This window comes from Peromyscus eremicus, chromosome 3 (genome assembly GCF_949786415.1).
Source record: "Peromyscus eremicus chromosome 3, PerEre_H2_v1, whole genome shotgun sequence".
In the NCBI taxonomy this organism is placed as follows: Eukaryota; Metazoa; Chordata; class Mammalia; order Rodentia; family Cricetidae; genus Peromyscus; species Peromyscus eremicus.
Window position 1 is genome coordinate 36,182,668 of NC_081418.1, and position 22,752 is coordinate 36,205,419.

The window sequence follows — 22,752 nt, forward strand, 5'->3', positions numbered from 1 at the left end:
CCATCCTGTGCCTGTTCCAGCTTGACTATCCTGTTCCCTTATGTTCTCATCCCCCATTCCCTACCCCACTCCCCCCACATCCGCAGTTTACTCATGGAGATCTCATCAATTTCCCCTTCCCAGGGCAATCTATGCATCCCTCTTAGGGTCCTCCTTGTTAGCTAGCTTCTATGGAGTTATGGGTTGTAGTCTGGTTACATTTTGCTTTATATCTAGTATCCACTTATGAGTAAGTACATACCATGTTTGTCCTTCTGAGTCTGGGTTCCCTCACTCCGGAAGATATTTTCTAGTTCCATCCATTTGCCTGCAAATTTCATGATGTCATTGTTTTGTACTGCTGATTAGTATTCCACTGTGTATATGTACCACATTTTCTTAATCCATTCTTCAGTTGAGGGGCATCTAGGTTGTTTCCAGGTTCTGGCTATTGCGAATAATGCTGCTATGAACATAGTTGAGCATGTGTCCCTGTAGTATGATTGAGCATTCCATGGGTATATGCCCAAGAGTGATATAGCTGGGTCTTGAGGAAGATTGATTCCCAATTTTCCTAGAACCACGATACTAATTTCCAAAGTAGCTGTACAAGTTTGCACTCCCACCAGTAGTGGAGGAGTGTTCCCCTTGCTCTACCTCCTCTCCAACATCAGCTGTTATCACTGTTTTTGAATTTAGCCATTCTGACAGGTGTAAGATGGTATCTCAGAGTCATTTTGATTTGCATTTCCTTGATTACTAAGGATGTTGAGCAAATTCCTTAAATGTCTTTCAGCCATTTGAGATTCTTCTGTTGAGATTCTCTGTTTAGCTTTGCAGCCAATTTTTTAATCAGATTATTTGGTATTTTGATGTCTAGTTTCTTAAATTCTTTATACATTTTGGAGATCAGCCCTCTGTCAGATGTGGGCTTGGTGAAAATCTTTTCCCACTCTGTAGGCTGTTGGTTTTTGTCTTATTTACTGTGTCCTTTGCCTTACAGAAGCTTCTCAGTTTCAGGAGGTCCCATTTATTAATTGTTGCTCTCAGTCTGTGCTACTGGTGTTATAGTTAGGAAGTGGTCTCCTGTGCCAATGTGTTCAAGACTAGTTCCTACTTTCTCTTCTATCAGGTTCAGTGTAACTGGTTTTATATTGAGGTCTTTGATCCACTTGGACTTGAGTTTTGTCCATGGTGATAGATATGAATCTGTTTGCAATCTTCTACATGTTGACATCCAGTTATGCCAGCACCATTTGTTGAAGATGCTTTCTTTTTTCCATTGTACAGTTTTGGCTTCTTTGTCAAAAATCAGGTGTTGATAGGTGTGTGGGTTAATGTCAGGTCTTCAATTCGATTCCATTGGTCCACATGTTGGTTTTTATGCCAATACAAAGCTGTTTTTATTACTATAGCTCTATAGTAGAGTTTGATGTCAAGGATGATGATGCCTCCAGAGGTGGCTTTGTTGTACAGGATTCTTTTAGCTATCCTGGGTTTTCTGTTTTTCCAAATGAAGTTGAATATTGTTCTTTCCAGGTCTGAGATGAATTGTGTTGGTATTTTGATGGGGATTGCATTGAATCTGTAGATTGCTTTTGGTAAGATTGCCATTTTTACTATGTTAGTCCTGCCTATCCATGAGCATGGGAGATCTTTCCATTTTTGAACATATGAAAATTTGTCAATGTAATACACCATATAAACAAACTGAAAGAAAGAAAACCACATGATCATTTCATTAAATGCTGAAAAGGCCTTTGAAAAATCCAACACCCCTTCATGATAAAGGTCCTAGAGAGACCAGAAATACAAGGAACACACCTAAACATAATAAAAGCAATTTACAGCAAGCCAAGAGCCAACATCAAATTAAATGGAGAAAAACTCAAAGTGATTCCCCTAAAATCAGGAAAAAGACAAGGCTGTCCGCTCTCCCCATATTTATTCAATATTGTACTTGAAGTTCCAGCTAGAGCAATAAGACAAAAAAGGAGATCAAAGGGATACAAAATGGAAAGGAAGAAGTCAAACTTTCACTATTTGCAGATAATATAATAGTCTACATAAATGACCCCCAAAATTCTACCAGGGAACTCCTACAACTAAACACCTTCAGTAATGTGGCGGGATACAAGATTAACTCAAAAAAATTAGTAGCCCTCCTATATGCAATTGATCAGAGAAACATTACCCTTCACAATATCCACAAATAATATAAAATACCTTGGGGTAACTCGAAGCAAGTGAAAGACCTGTATGACAAGAACTTTAAGTCTCTGAATAAAGAAATTGAAGAAGATATCAGAAAACAGGGAGACTTTGGAGAGATGTAGGAAGCTGGTGGTTTAAAATGATTTCTCATACATTCTTGAAGTACTCTTGTATTTTTTCCTACCATAAAGTGAATCTATTTCTTTCTTTTGTTGTGACATTCCCTATTCTAAGATACCTTTAGCCATTGGGAATCGCACAGTAGGACATTTCTCCAAGAGTAACAACTTCCACATTATTAAAACAATACATAGATAAATAAATATTTTTAAACTGCCTAAAGGTAAATTAGAAACATTGTTATCAGCGAAGTCCCTCTGAAGAGTAATAAAAGCAGTTTCATGTCACTGTAAATAACATTGTTTTCCTCTATCTTATGTGGACATGCACCAAGAATGGTAAAAGTGGGTATTTCTCTAGCTTATTACAGTGGTCTAACATTATATATATATATATTGTAGATTATTGCTTTTCTCTTCATAGCTTAATCCTAATACCCTTATGCTATCAGCAAATAATTGTTCAGGGAAGTGAATTACATTGATGTTTTTCCTCCAGTCATGTTTGATTCTATCCTAGGTTTCTGGGCCATCTCACCTCTGGGTCCTGGCCCTCCAGGCAGTGTCAAGGGTAAGCACACTCTCATGGCATGGGTCTGAGGCTGGACTAGTCATTGGTTAGCCACTCCCATAATCTCTTAGCCACCTTTACCCCAGCACGTTCCATAGGCAGGACAGACTGTAGATCAAAGGTTATGAGGCTGGGTTCGTGTCCCAATCCCTCTACTGTAAGCCTTGCCTGGTCACAGGAGATGGCCAGTTCAGGCTATGTATTCCCTATTGTTAGGAGTGTAAGCTGGGGTCATCCTTGTAGATTTCTGGGAGTTTTCCTTGCACCAGGTTTCTACCTCACCTCAAACTTCCCCCCTTTCCAGTTGTCTCTTTCAGTACTCTCCTCCTCCATCCCTCCCCAACCTGATCCCATTCCACCTATGAAATCTCTTCTATTTCCCCTTCCCAGAGAGAACCTTGCATCCCCCTTTGAGCCTTCCTTCTTGCCTAGCCTCTCTGGGTCTGTAGATTGTACCATGGTTATCCTTTACTTTACAGCTAATATCCACTTATAAGTGAATAGATACCATGTTTGTCTTTCTGGGTTTGAGTTACCTTACTCAGGGTAATTTTTTTCTTATTTCCATTCATTTGCCTACAAATTTTATGATGTCATTATTAACAGCTGAGTGACACTCCATTGTGTAAATGCACCATATTTTCCTTATCCATTCTTCGGCTGAGGGACATCTGCTATACTCATAGATTGGTGCCTAGCCCAATTGTCATCAGAGAGACTTCATCCAGCAACTGATGGAAATAGATGTAGAGACCCACAGTAAAATATTAGGAGAAGCTCGGGGAATTTTGCTGAAGAGAAGGAGAGAGGATTGTAGGAGCCAGTGGAGTCAAGAAAAATCACAAGAAAACCCACAGAATCAACTAACTTGGACTTTTAGGAGTTCAAAGAGACTGTACTAACAACCAGGAAGCATGCATGGGACTGACCTAGGCTCTCTGTATATGTGTGACAGTTGGGTAATTTGGTCTTTTTGTGGGACTCCTAACAGTGCTATCAGGGGCTGTCTTTGACTCTTTTGCTGACTTTTGGGACCCTATTCCTCTTATTGGGTTACTTTGCCCAGCCTTAATATAAGGGGAGGTGCTTAGTCTTACTGCAACTTGATATGCCATGCTTTGATGATATCCATGGGAGGCCTGCCCTTTTCTGGACAGAATCAAAGAAGGAGTAAATGGGGGGGGGGGGGTGCGCACAGAGAGGAGGTGGAGGGGAAGGACTGGGTGGAGAGGAGGGAGGAGAAATTGTGGTCAGAATGTAAAATTATTTAATTAATTAATTTTAAAAATAAACTTTTAAAAGTAATGTATTTCTCTTCCATTTTTGTCAGTATTCATCTTCAGAAAGCTCATTAGCCAGAATGGGAAGAACCTCCAAATAGTGAAGGAGGGAGATACATGTCCATCATTCTAATCACACCAAAAAACTTGCAGGTGCAAAAGTAACATGAAAATACAAACTTGATAAAATTAAAACACATTAATACAATTAACTTTTTATTAGAAAAAACTACCTAGTAAAATATATATCAACATCATATATGTAATATTTATGTATCAAACTCATTATTCCAAATATAGTCATTCTTATTTCATCTTATAAAGTATTTACTCTCTACCATGCTCTAGTAACAATACATAAAAATGCTAGTAGCTGCTGAATGAACATTTTAGAGTGCATACTTTTTTGCCTTTGAATATGTAGAGAAGTTAATTATAACATCTTCTGAAGTTAATGCACTTCTTTCGACTTTTCATACATAATTCTTTTTAATTATTCCCTAAAGCTGAACATCACCCTGATATATGCAAGTGCACTAATTTAGTTGAGAGAGAGCATGCCTTTTATCATGATCTTTGCTTTGTAAATAAATGATTATTTTAATTACTTATACAATGCATTATTGAAAGTTAGGTAATGAATAGTAAAATATATATTTATCAGTGTTATTTTCATAATAATAGTCTCCTCAAAACATGAATTATGACAGGTGACAGAAGTGCTGATTTCCATTAGTTCCTGTATCATATAAATTGTATTTGCTATTTTTACATTATCTTATGAAATATAGCCCAAAATTTATCTTAGATGTTTTTACTACATTGCAAAAGTCTTATTAACAATTTTATGTAAAATGTTGAGCTACACTTTTCTGAAAGATATAAATTCCAATTTGCCTGATTAAGTTGAATATGAGGATTGGCTTTTAAAAACCATGTTATACAAACATACATTTTACAGCAACTAATTAAGAAAAAAGAGGCCATGAACTTGAAAGAGATAAAGAAAGGACTATGTAGGAAGGTTTAGAGGGAGGGAAGAGTAGGGGAAGATTATATAATCTCAAAAAAAGAGAAATTAAAAATATTCTTAAAAATCATATTAGACAGTGGGAATATGCAAAAATTTGTGTTAGTTAGGGTTCTCCAATGAACACCTGACAAGACTAGACGTGTAAGAGATTGACTGGGGGAAAACTCCTATGGAGATTAATGAGAAAGGGTCAGGCGATGTCAGCACAGCCGGTATACCACAACACAACTCTGACACATGTAGAAGAACAGGAGAAAGAGACTGAATGAGCAGTCTCCAACAGCGACTCAGCAGGGAGAAAGTCTGGGTAGAGCACTTCACATATATTGCTTGGGGTCAGCATTACTAATCTTGCCATTGATTGAGAGCAACGCAGGGTAGGGCAGCCAAAGTGTAAACTTTGCGGCAGGTGACTGGAACATTCCACTACTACCTCCTTGAGGTTTGTTCCATAACTGTCTTAAACTAAGTTAAATCTATACTTTTAAATTTTGAAAAGAATATTTTACAACATGCCTATATGACATTTTACATATTACAACATGTACATACAACATGTCTATTGTTGGTGTCTTTGTTTGGATACTGTTTGAGCAGACACAGTTTTTTGAGAATTCGTGGCCATAGCTTCCCTGACAGTTCCAGGGGACACAATCTCACAGTAGATTCCCTGTTCCTCTGGCTCTTAGAATCTTTCCACATCCTCTTCTGAGATGTTCCTTGAGCCTCACATGCAATAATTGTGTTGCAGATCCAGCTCTGAGGACTGAGTACCATACAATACGATCACTTGTTCTCTGCATTTTGATTGGTTGTGGTTTTCTGTAATGGTCTCCATCTGCTACAGAAACAAGTTTCCTTGATAAAGCACAAGAGCTGTTTATCCCAAATGAGATAAACAGGAGAGAGGGGATGAGTAAAATGTCACAAGGAAGTCCAAAGCCCCAGAGTTACTAGAAGGGTACCAGACAAGAAGCCAAGGAAGAGGGCACTCACCACCCACCCCAATCAAACTATCTTCTCCTTGACTTGTTCTAAGACTTCTTTTCCTGTCTAAACAAAAAGGAAAGTTTTCATTTCCTGGATCTTTGAAATCACTACCAGCCACAAAAATCACAAATTTGTGGAGTTCCTCAGATTCCTACCAGATGACAAATACATGGCTTTCCATTGGTGGCGTTTGATCTCACTGGACATGGCACCAGATGTCAATTACCAGAACCCATGATTTTGGTTAATGTAACCTTGATACAATCTTAAGACCTAATTTATATTGAAGAAAGAGGTAGTCAAATAACTCTACCAGAATACTACTCAATGAACCTTCATAACTCATGACATATTCATCTCTACTTTCCATAGTACTGTCCCATCCCTATGTCATCAGTCACTCAAGGTCACTGTCACGGCTCTCCAGTGTACATACATTTGCTTCCTCTTCTAAGTAAAATATTTGTTGGCCAGCTGGGACAATCTATAAATTCCATTACTGATGAGACTAAGAACCTGAACAGACTTCCTCAGGCACACTTCCTCTATTAGTCAGGGTTTTCTCTCTCTCTCTCTCTCTCTCTCTCTCTCTCTCTCTCTCTCTCTCTCTCTCTCTCTCTCTTTCACGATCTCACTCTCGCTCTTGCTCTAGCTCTCTCTCCATATATAAAGGGATTTATTAGAATGACTGCAGTCCAGCTAGTCCAACAATGCCTGGCTATGAACAGAAAGTCCAAGAATCTAGTAGTTGTTCTTCCACAAGGCTGGATGTCTCAGCTGCTCTTCAGTCTACACTGGTGTCCCAAAGAGTTAGACTCTAATGCCTATGACAGAATGGACTTGCTAAGAAGGCAAGAGCAAGCAGGCAAAGAATAAAAGCTTCATTCTTCCACATCTTTATGTAGGCTTCCAGCAAAAGGTATGTCCCAGATTTGAGGTGAGTTTTTCCTAGCTCAAATGATCTGGATTAAAGGCCAGTCTTCCTCCTCAAAGATTCAGATTAGAAGTGAATCTTCCTTCATTACCCCCACTCATGTCCAGGCTGCTCATGTAGATCTCATCCATTTCTCCGTCATTGGGAGATCCCCGTGTCTTTCTTGGGGTCCTGTTTTCCAGGTAGCCTCCCTGGTGATGTGAGTAGCTGTCCAGTCATCCTTGTTCCACATCTAGTATCCTCCTATGAGTGAGTACATACCATGTTTGTCTTTCTGGGTCTGGGTTACCTCACTCAGGATGATTTTTTCTAGATTCATCCATTTGCCTGCAAACCTCACGATGTCATTGTTTTTTTCTGCTGAGTAGTATTCCATTGTGTATATGTACCACATTTTATTTATCCATTCTTCAGTTGAAGGGCATCTAGGTTGTTTCCAGGTTCTGGCTATTACAAACAATGCTGATATGAACATAGCTGAGCAAGTGCTCTTGTGGTATGATTGAGCATCCCTTGGGTATATGCCCGAGTGGTATACCTGGATCTTAGGGGAGATTGATTCCCAATTTTCTAAGAAAGCACCATATTGATTTCCAAAGTGGTTGTACAAGCTTGCATTCCCACCAGCAGTGGAGGAGAGTTCCCCTAGCTCCACATCCTCTCCAGCATAAGTCTTCAGTGTTTTTAATCTTAGCCATTCTGACATTTGTAAGGTGGTATCTCAGAGTTGTTTTGATTTGCATTTCCCTGATAATTAGGGATGTTGAACAATTCCTTAAATGTCTTTCAGCCATTTAGAGCTTGGGGGAGCGGGAGATCCCAGCTGGATCACCAACAGAGAGGGAGAACAAGGAATAGGAGACCATGGTAAATGAAGACCACATGAGAATAGGAAGAAGCAAAGTGCTAGAGAGGCCCACAGAAATCCACAAAGATACCCCCACAACAGACTGCTGGCAATGGTCGAGAGACAGCCCGAACTGACCTACTCTGGTGATGGGATGGCCAAACACCCTAATTGTCATGCTAGAAACCCCATCCAATGACTGAGGGATCTGGATGCAGAGATCCACGGCTAGGCCCTGGGTGGAGCTCCGGGAATCCAACTAGCGAGAAAGAGGAGGGTTTATATGAGCGAGAACTGTTGAGACCAAGGTTGGATAAAGCACAGGGACAAATAGCCAAACGAATGGAAACACATGAACTATGAACCAATGGCTGAGGGGCCCCCAACTGGATCAGGCCCTCTGAATGGGTGAGACAGTTGATTGGCTTGATCTGTTGGGGAAGCATCCAGGCAGTGGGACCGGGTCCTTTGCTCATTGCATGAGTAGGCTGTTTGAAACCTGGGGCTTATACAGGGTCACTTGGCTCGGCCTGGGAGGAGGGGACTGGACCTGCCTGGACTGAGTCTACCAGGTTGATCTCAGTCCTAGGGGGAGGCTTTGCCCTGGAGGAGGTGGGAATGGGGGGTGTGCTGGGGGGAAGATGAGGGGGGCGGGAGGGGGGAGAACAAGGGAATCCGTGGCTGATATGTAGAACTGAATTGTAATGTAAAATAAAATAAAATAAAATAAAACTATAAAAAAAGAAAAAAAAGAAGTGAATCTTTCTACTTCAAATTAAGCAAAAATCCCTCACAGATGTGCCCTCCATATTGGGGTTTTAGTTAATTCCCGATGTAGTTAAGCTGACAACCAAGAATATCCATTACACTTCCCTACAAGAAACCTAGGAAGGCAAACCTGTTCATCTTACAAGTAATAATACTGTTGGTTCAATGTCCCACTTCCTTAACTCACTAAGTTCCTATTCCTGCTAAGAGCTTCTTCATGCCTATGTATCTCAAAACCCTTCCAGGCTTTACCCATCAGCCAGTTCCACACCTCTATTTGTCATAATAGATTTCCCATTCTTGGTATTAGACTCTATATTAGTCAAAGTTTTTCCAGAGAAATAAAACCAAAATATATCCCCCTATATAACTATATCTGTATGTTAGGAGAGAGGGAGAGAGAGAGAGAGAGAGAGAGAGAGAGAGAGAGAGAGAGAGAGAGAGAGAGAATGTCAAACAGAAGCAATAGTTAAAACAAGTATTCCCAAATAACAAATCTCCAAGAGTTCACAATCACATGTGGAGATAAAAACCATTAACACCAAAGATGATAACCAGTGGCCCTTCTCAGGGTGGGTGAGATGGGGCTACATTTGCTTTCCTGAGGAATACTAGAAAATAGAAATCCAGACCTCTCACAGGTTATGGCTTTGTTTCTGACTGGAATTGCCTTCCCAGGGATATAACTGATCTTTCCAATAGGTCTGAACTTTATTGAGGTGTGTTTAGCCTCTCCCACAATGCAATATAAGAACAGAAGAGAACAGGGAGTGAGAAAGGAAATGACAGTGGTCTGGAACATATTGATATGATTTCAAAACATTTCTCATCTAGATTTATAGTTGATTAAACTTCTAAAATAAATCTACTTTGAGTTAACATTTTTATTTGAGTAGTTTTAAAATCTAATAAATCCAGTCAATGATATTCTTATAAATTATTTCAGAGGAAGTCATTTTATGCCAAAAATTAAATTATGCATTACACATGTAATTGCATATGAGTAAAACTCTGCCTCAAATTATCCTTCCCAGAAATATGCCTTTAATTCATACGTGAATCTGAGGACCATAATGTGCACAGAGCGAATCTGAGGACTCAACTCAAGCAATTAAAGATGTTTAATTAATCATTTTTTATTTTTGAGTTACCATACCATTCACCCTGGAATTTTCACAGATTTATGTCACTACACATTGATCCTTTATCCTAGCTCCCTCTGCCGTCACCTTTGCCCCCCTCTTGATGGTCTGCTTCTTCCTACCGGAGTTACCACGTCTGCCCTAGTCACATATAAGTCATATATATTCATAACCCCTTTCTCTTTCCTTTAAGATCTCCTCCTCCTCTTATTGATTCACACACTCACGTATGCATACACACACATACACTCATAGATATACAATCACATACACACATTTGTACACACTCATTCACACACATACACATACTTACACATACATACTCACATACACACGCTAAAGCATACACTCACATACAAACAAGCATATACATAGATATACACACTCATAGATACAAACATTTGCACACATTTATTCATACACATACACACACATGTACACACTCACATTCACACATACATTCACATGGACACTCACACATACACACATTCATACACATACACATATTCACACACACTAAAACATACTCACGCATACTCACATGCACAAAATACACTCACACATACTCAAACACACACATACATACACGCACATTCTCACACACATACTCACACACATTTGCACACTCACAAATAGACGCACTCACATACACTCACACAAACACACTCATACATATACACATTTACACACACACATATACACAGAAATACACACACTCACATGTATACACACACACATACACACACACACACATACACACACACACACACACACACACACACACACATCAAGTCTGCTTTGTTTCACGTAACTTAATGATCTCCGAGTGGCATTCTTTCCCTTCTAGTTGACATGATTTCACATGTATTACTCGTAGTATACACACTGCATTAATATTATTTAAACAAAGTGGTTTTATGATGTGTCAGATACTTAGAGCTACTTTCTCCATCTCCATCCTCAGGTACCTGCTGGAGAAAGCTGGCCAGCCTGACATTTTAGCTTACTTAATGAATTTTTTTTCATAAGAATCACTCAAGACTAAAATATAAAGAATGGTTAGAAAGGCAAATCAAAGGTGCTGGGAAGGTGGCTCAGAGGGTAAGGGTGCTTGTTCTGTAATAATTAGTGCCTGGGTTCCAATCCCCAGCACCCACAGGAAAAAACAACAACATAAATCATCATAGCTGATGGTGACTATACAGCAGCATTACAGGGTGGAGGCAGTCAGATCCCAAGAGCTTACCCAGGCAGGCAGCTAGCTTCAGGTTCAGTAGGAGCTCTGTATCAAGGCAACACTAGAGGCAGAAAAACGTGGGCATATGCACCCATATACTCATATACAGGCACCCCATGAGAGCAAATGTACACACATGTACCCCACACACAAAAGGCAGATCTAAATGAGTCAAGTGACATAACATAAAAGATGGAAACAAATTTCAGACATCAGATTTATTGGAGAGATTGCTAATATCTCTAGAATTTTCTTCATTAAAGATAACTGCAAAAAGTGTATTGTTAATATAAAATGGATGAGATTTTCTTTAGCAGGCAGATATTCTATATTCTTTATTCTAAGATCAATGAAAAGGGCTTTTTTCAATTTTACGAACCTATTTCTTGGTATTTGTGGTGCATAATAGAAAGTAAACAGTTTCATTCAATAATGAGGCAGCCCTGATGGGTGGATTCTGTTCAACTCAGACACAGCCACAAATGGAACTGTATATAATGTTTATTCTGATCATTGATTTTTTTTTAAAGATTTATTTATTTATTATGTACACAGAAGAGGGTGCCAGATCTCATTACAGATGGTTGTGAGCCACCACGTGGGTGCTGGGAATTGAACTCAGGACCTCTGGAAGAGCAGTCAGTGCTCTTAACCTCTGAGCCATCTCTCCAGCCTGATCATTGATATTTTTAATATATATACATTGTTACAGAATATTTTGTAAAATAGTAAAGTCTAAGAAAGTTTAAGACTACAGTTCTTTGTTTTGAAAGGAAATCAGTCTTCTGAAGTTTGAAAGAATTACTGGCTTTGCAAATTAGCAAAGAGATTAGTGAGTTGTTGTCTCCAAAAATTGCCCAGCTGCCTCTAATTAGGGAAAGATAAATACAGGTTAGGGAGACCACTGGAGGCTGCCAAACAGAAGCATTAGCAGGGAGCCAAGCTGAGGGGGAGGAGAGACCCAACAATCCATTTGCAGATAAAGTTCTTGAGAAGCTAAGGAAGTTTTTGCTGAGGAAGTGCTGTAGAGAGTTCATAAAAACCATTAGTCTGTGTAACTACCTTAACTGTGGACGATGGGCAGCTCCCTTGTAGCTAGTTCACCTGGAAACTTCAATTCTCTTTGAAACTTACTGTCTCTTTTCAGTAGTTTTTGTATATTTTGAAAAGACAAGGGAGGACCCTTAGGTGAAGTAGGACACAGATTCTTTGGGGGAAATTTCCAGGATGTCATGGTATTAGTCTGCAGTAGGCAGCCACACACATCACTGAGTAGGTCACCAACCACTGGAAGGTGAACCCAACATTTCACTTGAGTCTATTATACACATGCTGTATATCAAACAATGAAAATTATGCCCGGCAGTAGTGGCTTATGCCTTTAATCCCTACACTCAGGAGGCAGAGACGGGCAGATTTCTGAGAGTTTGAGGCTAGCTTTGTCTACAGGGTGTGTTCCAGAGCAGTTGCATAGAGAAACCCTGTATCAAAACAAACAAACAAACAAACAAAAACAAAGAAACAAAACAAAACAATAAAAATTATTCTGACAAGCATGTAGTCATTCATTTAACAAATATAATACATGACCTGTGTTCCATATATATATGGATATACACACACGGAGATATATATATATATATATATATATATATATATATATATATATATGTATGTATGTTCTCTAACTTTTTTATAATCTTGATGTTAAAGTATAACTAACCTCACATCATAGATAAGAAAGTATGGAAAGAATGCAATTTTTTTGCATGAAATAGTCTACCTGGTTTTCTTTATCATATGACTAATATATTACTAGACATCACAGTCAAGACATAATTGCTATTCCAACTTACGTACATAGTATATACGTGCTGTGTAGTTGGACTATCCTTGGCAGACCCATAGGACTAGAATGAGCAGAAGGAGAGGAACAGTGATCCCAGAATGCTGGATTCATCTTACTGTGCTGTGTTATTCTATGTTCAGTTTATATGCCTGAGAGACCTGCTCTTTTCTAAGGGGAAACAGGATGAGTGGAACTAGAGGAAAGGAGAAGTGGGGGAGTGGTAGGAGAGGAGGGGAGATAAGGAAGGGAGGGGAGACTGTGGTCAGGATGTATTATATGAGAGAAGAATAAATTTTAAAAATAAATAAATAAACAAAAAATAACAACAGCAACAAAAGGCAATCCCAGAATACCTATGATAACAAGACTACTTTTTCTTTGTTTTTTGTTTGTTTGTTTTTTGAGACAGGGTTCCTCTGTGTAACAGTCCTGGCTGTCCTGGAACTCTCTTTGTAGACCAGGCTGGCCTCATATTCACAGAGATCTGCCTGACTCTGCCTCCCAAGGGCTGGGATTAAAGGCGTGCGCCACCACCGCCAGGTGATAGCAAGACTATTAATAGCAGCCTCAAACCCCGAGTCTCCTTTCAATAGTTGGGATTGTGTCTAAATCAATTCACAAGTCTAATATTGACATGGAATACCAAACTCCAACAAACTGTTCCATGCGGAGCCTGAAACATAGAAACTGCTAAGTTGTACAAGACTTTAATGCAGCACTTGTCCGATGTTTCCACATCCCTCATATTCTGATTCACACCAAGTCAGTCAAGTCACCAACGACTAAACGTTTCTGAATTCAGCTTTGATACACTGTTGATTTGTTTTGATACCATATAGACATGTCAGCTCTCTGGAATTTTAGAACAATTGGTGTTGCTGTGTGCATGTTGGGGTTGTATTTTTTAGTTCCACTCTGTACATGGGAGTGAGAAAACTCAAATTCAGTCTTTTGTTTCATAAACATCCTAAAACAGCTATCTTCATGATGCCATGGAAGACGTTGATTCTGTCAATGTCATGAACTGTTCGTATCTGAAAGATTTGGCTCACAGTTGAGTATGTGTTTTCTTTTCCTGACTACAAAAATGCATTTTTCCTTCTGAGTCATTAAGACTAAAACTTCAGTATCCAAATATAATGTCATTAATTGATAACATTTTAGTATCTTACTTATATGCACATAATATAACCAATTACTTTTTGTATCTTCAGTGAATAACATTAAGTTGGTAAAGAAAAATGTTGTCAAAATTTTCTCTAAGCCAAGATCATTCCATATACTATTTCCTTGACTGAACTCTTTTTTTAACATCTACTACTGAAACAGTGCAAACTGTAATATTTTAAAGTCTAAAATGATGGTTTAGTATGCCTATGACATACTGATGCATTATTTCCCCTATATGCTTCTCTTGGAACCAGTAAAAGTGACATATTGTGCTGCCCTAACAGGATACCATAGCACATCATGTGAGATATCATTTTGCTTTCCCATAGACTGTGACTTATAAAATGATGAGAATAAAATAAGCTATAGCAAGAAAAAAATGAAAATGTGTTATTTTTCAATCAGATATTAGAAAGTATCAACCTGTGGGAAATGGAAATTATAATCTGCTCTTGGAAAACAGTTACTTAACCAGGTCTCTAAAGAATTATGTTGAAGTCCCAAATCCTAATTCAATGGAAATATTGCTGTGTTATGTTGAGGAATTTCTTCCCTGAACATTAATACTCTCTGGAGCAACTGGTCCCAAGGTTGATGGGCTGGGAAATGGTAATTCTTCACGTGGGATATGTAGCATAACAGAAGGTTCTTAGTCCAAGTCATAATGGTTCATCTCCATTCAGAGACGGGCCTCTGGGCTCACCTGATAGGGGTTATCTTGATTGAGTTGCGATGTGAAGACCTATACGTTATGAGTAGCACCATTCCCTGGGCTGAGATACTTGACTGAGAGAGGGGGAGAGAGAGGGGCAGGGGAAAAGGAGAGAGAGAGAGAGAGGTTGAAAGAGAGCTACAGGCATTTACCTCTGCCTCTTGACAGTGGACACAAAGTGACCAAAGGTCTTAAGCTCCTTGCTGCTTTGGCTTCCCAACAATAATAGAAGTTCAAACTGTGAACTAAAATAAATCCCTTTCCCTAAAGTGGTGGTTTGAAAGAAAATGATGGCCTCCAAAGGCGGCAGCATGAATGGGAGATATGGCCTTGTTGGAGTAGACTTGATGTGGTTGGAGGAAGTATGCCACTGTGGAGGCAGGCTTTGAGATCTCATATGTGTTCAAGCCACGCCCAGTGAGTCAGGCCACTTCCTATAGTCTGCAAGTCAAAATGTGTTAACTCTCAGTTCCTGCTCCAGCACGTTGCCATGGTGATAATGGACTAAACCTCTGAAGTGTAATCGAGCCACCCCAATTAATTGTTTTCCTTTATAAGAGTTGCCATGGTCATGATGTCTCTTCACAGCAATAGAAACCCTAACTAAGACATCTTATCTTTGTCAGGGTATTTTTATCACAGCAACAGAAAAAGTAACCGAGACATAGGTCTGTGTTCTGAAGACAGGCTAGAAAACAACATGAAGTGGAGAGCTTTGCCCATTGTGCACTATGTATTGAGCCATGGTTTCAGCCATACACAGCCTCCTGTAAGACAGAACTCTAATTCTGGGGTGTTGACAACTAGGTGGTGCAAAATTGGTTCTTAAGTGGACTGTTTTACTTCCTCTTGTCAGGACACATACTTCTGAGATACACAAGCAGAGTAAGATTAGTAATTGTGTGCAAGAAGCCTACTGTCTCACTTCCTTCTCTGTAGTATGAGTCCTTTGTCAAAGGCAATGCAACATGAGACACAATCATAATGAACAAGGCTTTCTGTAAATTATTACGTAAACAGAGATACTGTAAGCTGATAAGATAAATCAGTGAATATTAAATATTTCATGAATACAAATTTCTATCCAAGCTATAATGGAAAAGATTTAATAAAATCAGCCACCAGATTACATGCTAGTTTCCATGGGAAGCAGTATCATTATATGGGTTATTACTGCCCTGTGTTGTGGGTAGAGGGCTACCCATCTGTGACTGGAGCAAAGTCAATCTTTGTGAAGAAAAACCCAAATCTCTGTTCAGCCCATGAACAAGTTTCATCTATACCAGCAGATTGACTTTGCAAATGGGCCAGAGAACAAACACTAGTGAACAACACTGCTTTATATCACAACACAGCTCCTCTGCAGTAATGGCCTCTGAAATACATTTACATAGGGCATGTCTAGTGCCTGTTCCTCAACTCCTTACCCCCAGTTTTCTGGTTTTCTTTCCACAATTGTAGCCAGTTGGTCCACTGTCAATCACTGTCACAGATCCCTATGGATCTATACCAACAACCACTTTCTATTCCACAAAAATATAGGAACTAGATATAGAAATTGGCATTCTGTCTCGTGAAAAGATTCTCCTAAAGTCGTTGTCTCTGTCTTCCATGGTCACCTCACGTGTAGATGAAGATAATAGCCAGCAGATGTGCAGACCCAACCGTAAACTAGACCTTCTCTTGACAGAGTATGCAAATCTTCTGCAAAGCAGTTCATTTTCACATTTTCATTAAGGGGCTATAGGAAACCATAGCTACTATTTGAGAAACAAATGAAAACTGAGGGAAAAAAAGCATAGTATGCAGTAAGATTCTGAACTACTTGCTTTTTGCAATTTACCTATAACATTCAGACCTAACAAAGCATCAATGCCATCTAAGGTATCATCTATCTGTTTATCTACCATATACCTGCCAATACACAATTTCTAGATTATATGCAATGAAACTATGCATAGTCAGCATAATGATTAAATAATCTGACAGCATACAGTCTCTTATGGGCATTATGAGTAGTGCAGTCACTCAGTGAATCATAACTAGGTATTCAGTTTCTATCATGACCCAAAAGAAGGCCAGAGGAATGAAAATGTTTGTGGGCAGCAGAAAGCAGGGCTTCCTCCCACACTCTTGTATCCTATTGTCCTTACTGGAATTTGTCAGAAGCTCCGCTCAGCATCTCCCTCTTCTACAGATTATGGACAAAACTATTTCATCTGCTCAGCCACGTGTCCCAAGTGGTAAGAAAGCTGGTGTGGCTACGACACCTTTTCTTTGCTTGAGTGCCAGTCTTAGCTGAGTATGGTAGCATATGCCTAGCTAATATCTATAATGTCCCCTTTCCACAAACTGTTCCATATTTTCTTTGTCCCCAGCCATCCACAACAGTCAGAATCCTCTACCTGCTAGTGGAAATAAAAATCTTCATTTCTGAATAATTGGGTTCCCAATGATCTTGTTTTATATTTGGTCGCTGTAGTTTTCAATTTACCTTTGCTTTGGGGGAAAGGTTTTTACTCTGCTTGCCATACCACAGTGTGAAACATCTGCATGATTTCTACCTAAAACTTGTTTTTAATCACTCCAGCCTGTGAACTGAGCTACTGAACTCCTATGATATTTATCTTCCACTTTTTAGCATCCAGACATCTTACTAAGACTCGAAGGGTGCTTGCTGTTTCAGGATTACTAAAACCAATATAGCATGTAATGTAATGGACCAGCAGGGCATTCTGTGGGATATAAAGTCAATCAAAATCCCTCTGGATTATCAGAAGAAACGGGGAAATTGAAAGAGACCTGAGATAATGTAATAAGAACTGGTTGGTATATCTGCCTCATGGAGGCTAAATATTTGTGATACATTTTAAACATTGAAAACATTCATTATCAGCAGGTATATGTCAAGTACTAGAGATACTGTTGACTTGTTTTAATAAAGATGCCCCATCTGTAAGTGTAACTGCAGTTAGCACCATAATCTGAGTGCCCCTTCATACTCTAACTTCCCTTTGAGACCTGAGTAGGATTTATATCAACATAAAATATAGGTTGCAACGAGTCTTTCTCTGTCCCACTAGCCAGCTTCCAAATAATGACATGGAGACTTATGATTAATTATGAAAGCTTGGCCTTAGCTTAAGCTGTCCCACCAGCTCCTATAACTTAAATTAACCCATTTGTTTTAATCTACATTCTGTCACGTGGATCATACCTCATCTCTCTGTACTGCTCATGCTGCTTCCTCCGCTCTGGCTGGCCACTCCACCTTCTTCCCAGAATATTCTCTCTGCCCAGAAGTCCCACCTACACCTGCTGCCTAGCTATTGGCTGGTCAGCTTTTTACTACACCAATCACAGCAAAACGTTTTCACACAGTGTACAAATATTCCACAATAATAGGTAGAAGGAAATATGGTCAGAATCATCCATCACCTATCCTGCCACTGATGGCATCAGTTATGCCATGGATGTGGTGCTGTTTCAGCTCTTTCTACAGAAGCAGATGCAGGGGTACTCCCTAGAGATTTCACTGGCCTTTCCTACTTTAACAATAGGAATGTTCACCACAGGAGAGAGAAAATACATACGGGCATATTGCCAGTAACTGTAAGTATTTCTGCTTTGTATTCTAGGAATGGGAAAATGAAAATAGAATGAGTCTACCATTTCATTAATGAAGGCATTAGGGCAGTCAATGCTTTCAACTATCTATCAAAGGCTGATACTCTGACCAGTGGACCCCAATACTTCAAATCTAGGGATCAGAGTCATTTGAAAGCCAGTTTCTAAGAATCCCCAGCAGTTCTGGACATTTACATTTTCCCAAAGGATTCCCGCCTGGTAAAGAACATAGCTGCTGCTGGAGACCTGGATGAGCATTCACAGCAAACATCCTTCAATGCCTCTCCATCTGTCTGTGAAGAGGCTTCCACCCGAGGATGTTGTAAATGATTGTAATTCTCCACTCCAGTATCTTGAACACATTATTTGACCCTTCAGGATGAAAATATTTTCTGCTCAGGTACATTAAGCAGAACTATAGCAGGTTGTAATATAATAGGTTGAATGGTAGCTTCTACAAAGATATATTTACATGTTTTAGCACTCAGACATCATGAATGCAACCTTATTTTGGATAAAGGATCTTTATAAGTAAAACTAAGTTGGATATCAAGATAGGCTATCAGGACTCAACAGTTAAGAGCATTTGCTGCTCTTGCAGAGGACCGGGCTTCCCAGAACCCACATAGCAGCTCACTACTGCCTGTGACTTCAGTTTCAGGGGATCTGATGACTTTCCCTAGCTTCCTCGGACACCAGGTACGTAGTGCTGTGTATACATACATGCTTGGAAACATTTATTCATGTAAAATAGAAGTAATAAATCTTTAGATGTGAAATCATTCTAGATTAGGTAGGTAGGCCCCAAATCAAATGAGAAGTGTAGGCATAAACATGTGGAAAGTAGGGTGCACTTTGAACACAGAAAAAGGCCATCAAGGAAATACAGCAAGTAAACAAAGTGGTGTTGAAAGCCACCAGAGAGTGCCAAGAGGTAAAGTTTGATGTCCCATATGCATTCCACAGGAGGCCTGAGGTTGAGAGAAGTGTGGACAGCTCACTTAGATCCACAACTCCCCGAACTTGATTCCTAACAACTCAAAAGTAAAATAAGATTCCAGAGAGAATGCAATTCTGCAGACACCTTAAGACCTCTGGATTCTTAAAATGAAAAAAAAAAGTTTCTGTTGTTTTAAGCTGCCAAATATATGTCAGTTTACTGTGATATCCCTGGGAAACCAATACAGCTACTCATTTAATTTGTGTGGTCCTGATTATCAGTCTTATAAGTAATCCATTGTCATTGTTACAAGTCTCAACAAAGCCAAATCACTCTGCCTCTGGGGCCTCTCTTTTCATTTTATCTTGGTAATTAGATCTTAATGTAATTTTAGCTATATAATATTACATTGGTAATTATAGGGTCAATGTAGTATAGCTGATACCTAGAAATTATTTATCTTTCATCAATGAAGTTCTATACTCATTGATTACCAGATTTAGTTTTCCACCCCCTCCTCCAGCCCATGACAACAACAGTTCTGTAATTTGCTTGAATTGCATAATTTTTGTCTTTTATGAATGACTTTTTTCACTTAACAAAATGTCATCAGGTTTCATTAATATAGTTGAACATTGCAGAACATTTTTAAAGGCTGAGTAATTGTCCATTGAAATTGTTCCCTAATTTTAACTATTGTGGATAGTGTTTCACTGAATTGGGAAGAACCAATATTTCTTTGAGATCCTAATTATCCAGAAATAGAATGACTGGATCAATCTTCTTTCAATTTCTGAGAAAATGTCTCACTCTATAGTCTAGACTGCCCTGGACCTCACTGAGCAGCCCAGGCTGACCTCAAATTCATTGTAATCCCTTCGGCCTCAGACTGATTGCTGGGATTGCAGATGTGAGCCACCATACCTGGCTACTTCCAATTTCTGAGGAAGTTTTATATTATTTTCTGTAGAAGTTGAACCATTTTTCATTCTCACTACAAGAGTTCAAGGCTCCAATTTCTATATAACTTTCATCAATTCTGGCTTTGTATTTATTTGCTTTTTTTACTTTTATGCTTCAGGTGTCTCATAGCTCCTAAGACTCTCTCTGATATTTAAGTTTAGCCTCCCTGTATTCTAGCATAAAGCATTCCCCATCAAACTAGATTATCAGATTCTCTTCCTATTATCACCTCAAAAATATAGGGACCAGCAATCCCAGAGATTTTCTATAATGCTAAAGATCTACTAATCAAACCTCTCTTCTTCCCTTCCATCTTTCTTCCCTTCCCTCCTTTCTTCCTTTCTTTTTTCTTGACAAGGATTCATTAAGAAGTCCACCTACATTGGAACTTGTTATATAGCCCACACTGACATCAAGCTTGCCATCCCCCAGCCTCTGTACCTTGAGTGTAAATTGTCTTAAGAAACCACTTGAGGCAGTATCTAAAGTTTATACATTGTGGTATTTGAATGTAATTGTCCTGCATATGCTCATAGGGAATGGCACTATTAGGAGGGGTGGCTTTGTTGGAGTAGGTATGGCCTTGTTGGAGGAAATGTGTCACTGTGGGAGTGGGCTTTGAGGTCTCATATGCTCAAGCCACATCCAGTATCTCAGTTCACTTCCTGTTGCCTTTGGATCAAGATGTAGGACTCTCTGCTCCAACACCTTGTATGCCTGCATGCCGCCATATTCCTAGCTGCCTTGCTTCCCACCATGATGATAATGGACTAAACTTCTAAAAATGTAAGCCACTCAAATTAAATGTTGTCCTTTGTGAATTGCTGTGGTGGTCATGGTGTCTCTTCACAGCAATAGAAACCCTAAGACACACATATAGAGCCATTCCAATTCACACATCATTGGTAGAGGCCATATTTGGTATAAGATTAGTTAAATATATCTGGTAATGTTCACAGCCTCAATACAACACATCAAATCCTGAATACTAGACAAGAACATAGCTTGAGCTTTATTTATCTTTAACTTTATATTTTGCAGTTATGAAATCCTTATAAAATATACTGTTATACATACTCCTCTCATACTTAATTTTTAAAAAAAAGTCATGATTCTGCAACTCCTCCAGTGTACAGGCTAATTCATAACAGATCACACATTGATTTTCCTACCCAAGATCCTAATCTTAGTATCAGCTCTAACATGTGTATTCATTTAATTAACGTGCTGCCTTGTAAATTTTACAGTAACACTGCAGGTTTAAACTTTAGTCACATCTTTCCTATATAGACAGAAGATAGGGAATTTCTCTATAGCTGCCTTCTAAATCTTTGACAGGGCATTAATCTGGCCATTAAACACATCCAAGTTATCATTTTTCTATGAATCTTCTCTAACATAAAAGATACTCATGCTATGCAAGTCTTTGTCATCAAAGCAACTAATATCGTTTAATTGAAATGCCTTTGTAACTAGTTGATGGACATATGGGTAGTGACTGAATTGTGTGTGCTCTAACAATCAGGGCAGTGATCCATTGGTGAAGTCACCATGTGATGGCACTATCAGCAGGAATCTAGGAAGTGGGAGCTGGCTGGAGAAAGTAGTTCTCTGTCTGTCTCTCTGTCTCTCTGTCTCTCTGTCTCTCTCTCTCTCTCTCTCTCTCTCTCTCTCTCTCTCTCTCTCTCTCTCTCTCTCATGCTGGACTAAGGTAAGCAGCAACATCAATAATACATTTCCACCTCCATGATGTTCTGCTCTCTACAGGACTATAGTAACAGCACCAACCAAACATGTGATGACACTTCTGAAAACATGATCTAAATACATATCTCCTGATACGATGTGTCTTTCTGAAGTATTTTGTCACAATGATGGGAAACTAACTAACATAGTTACTAATCGCTCCATCTCTTGTATCTCTGTTTATTCCTCATCCACACTTCATACTGTGCCAGCTGGTGATAGTCTGAACAATTGTTAACGTTACCCTATGCTGCATATTACCTTAGTCCTGTTCCTCCCTAGACAGGAAGTCAAACACATGAACAACTCAAGCTTAAGGCTACATTTTCAGTTTAACTTCTCGAGACTACTCATAGGGCTCAATGATTGCTTGTGGTCAGGGCCCAGCAAGAACATTGGTACACAGTTGTGATTTGAATACAAATGTCCCCCAATTGACTCATGTTTCCACATTTGGTTCCCAGCTGCTGGTTTTGTTTGAGAAAGTTCCAGGACCTTTAAGAGGAAGAACCTTGCTAGAGGTGGTATCACTGGGAGCACTTTGAAGTTCTATAGCCTGGCCTCACATCCTATTCTCTTTCTCTGGTTTCTATGTGGAAGTGAAATGTGACCATCCAGCTTCTTGACTACT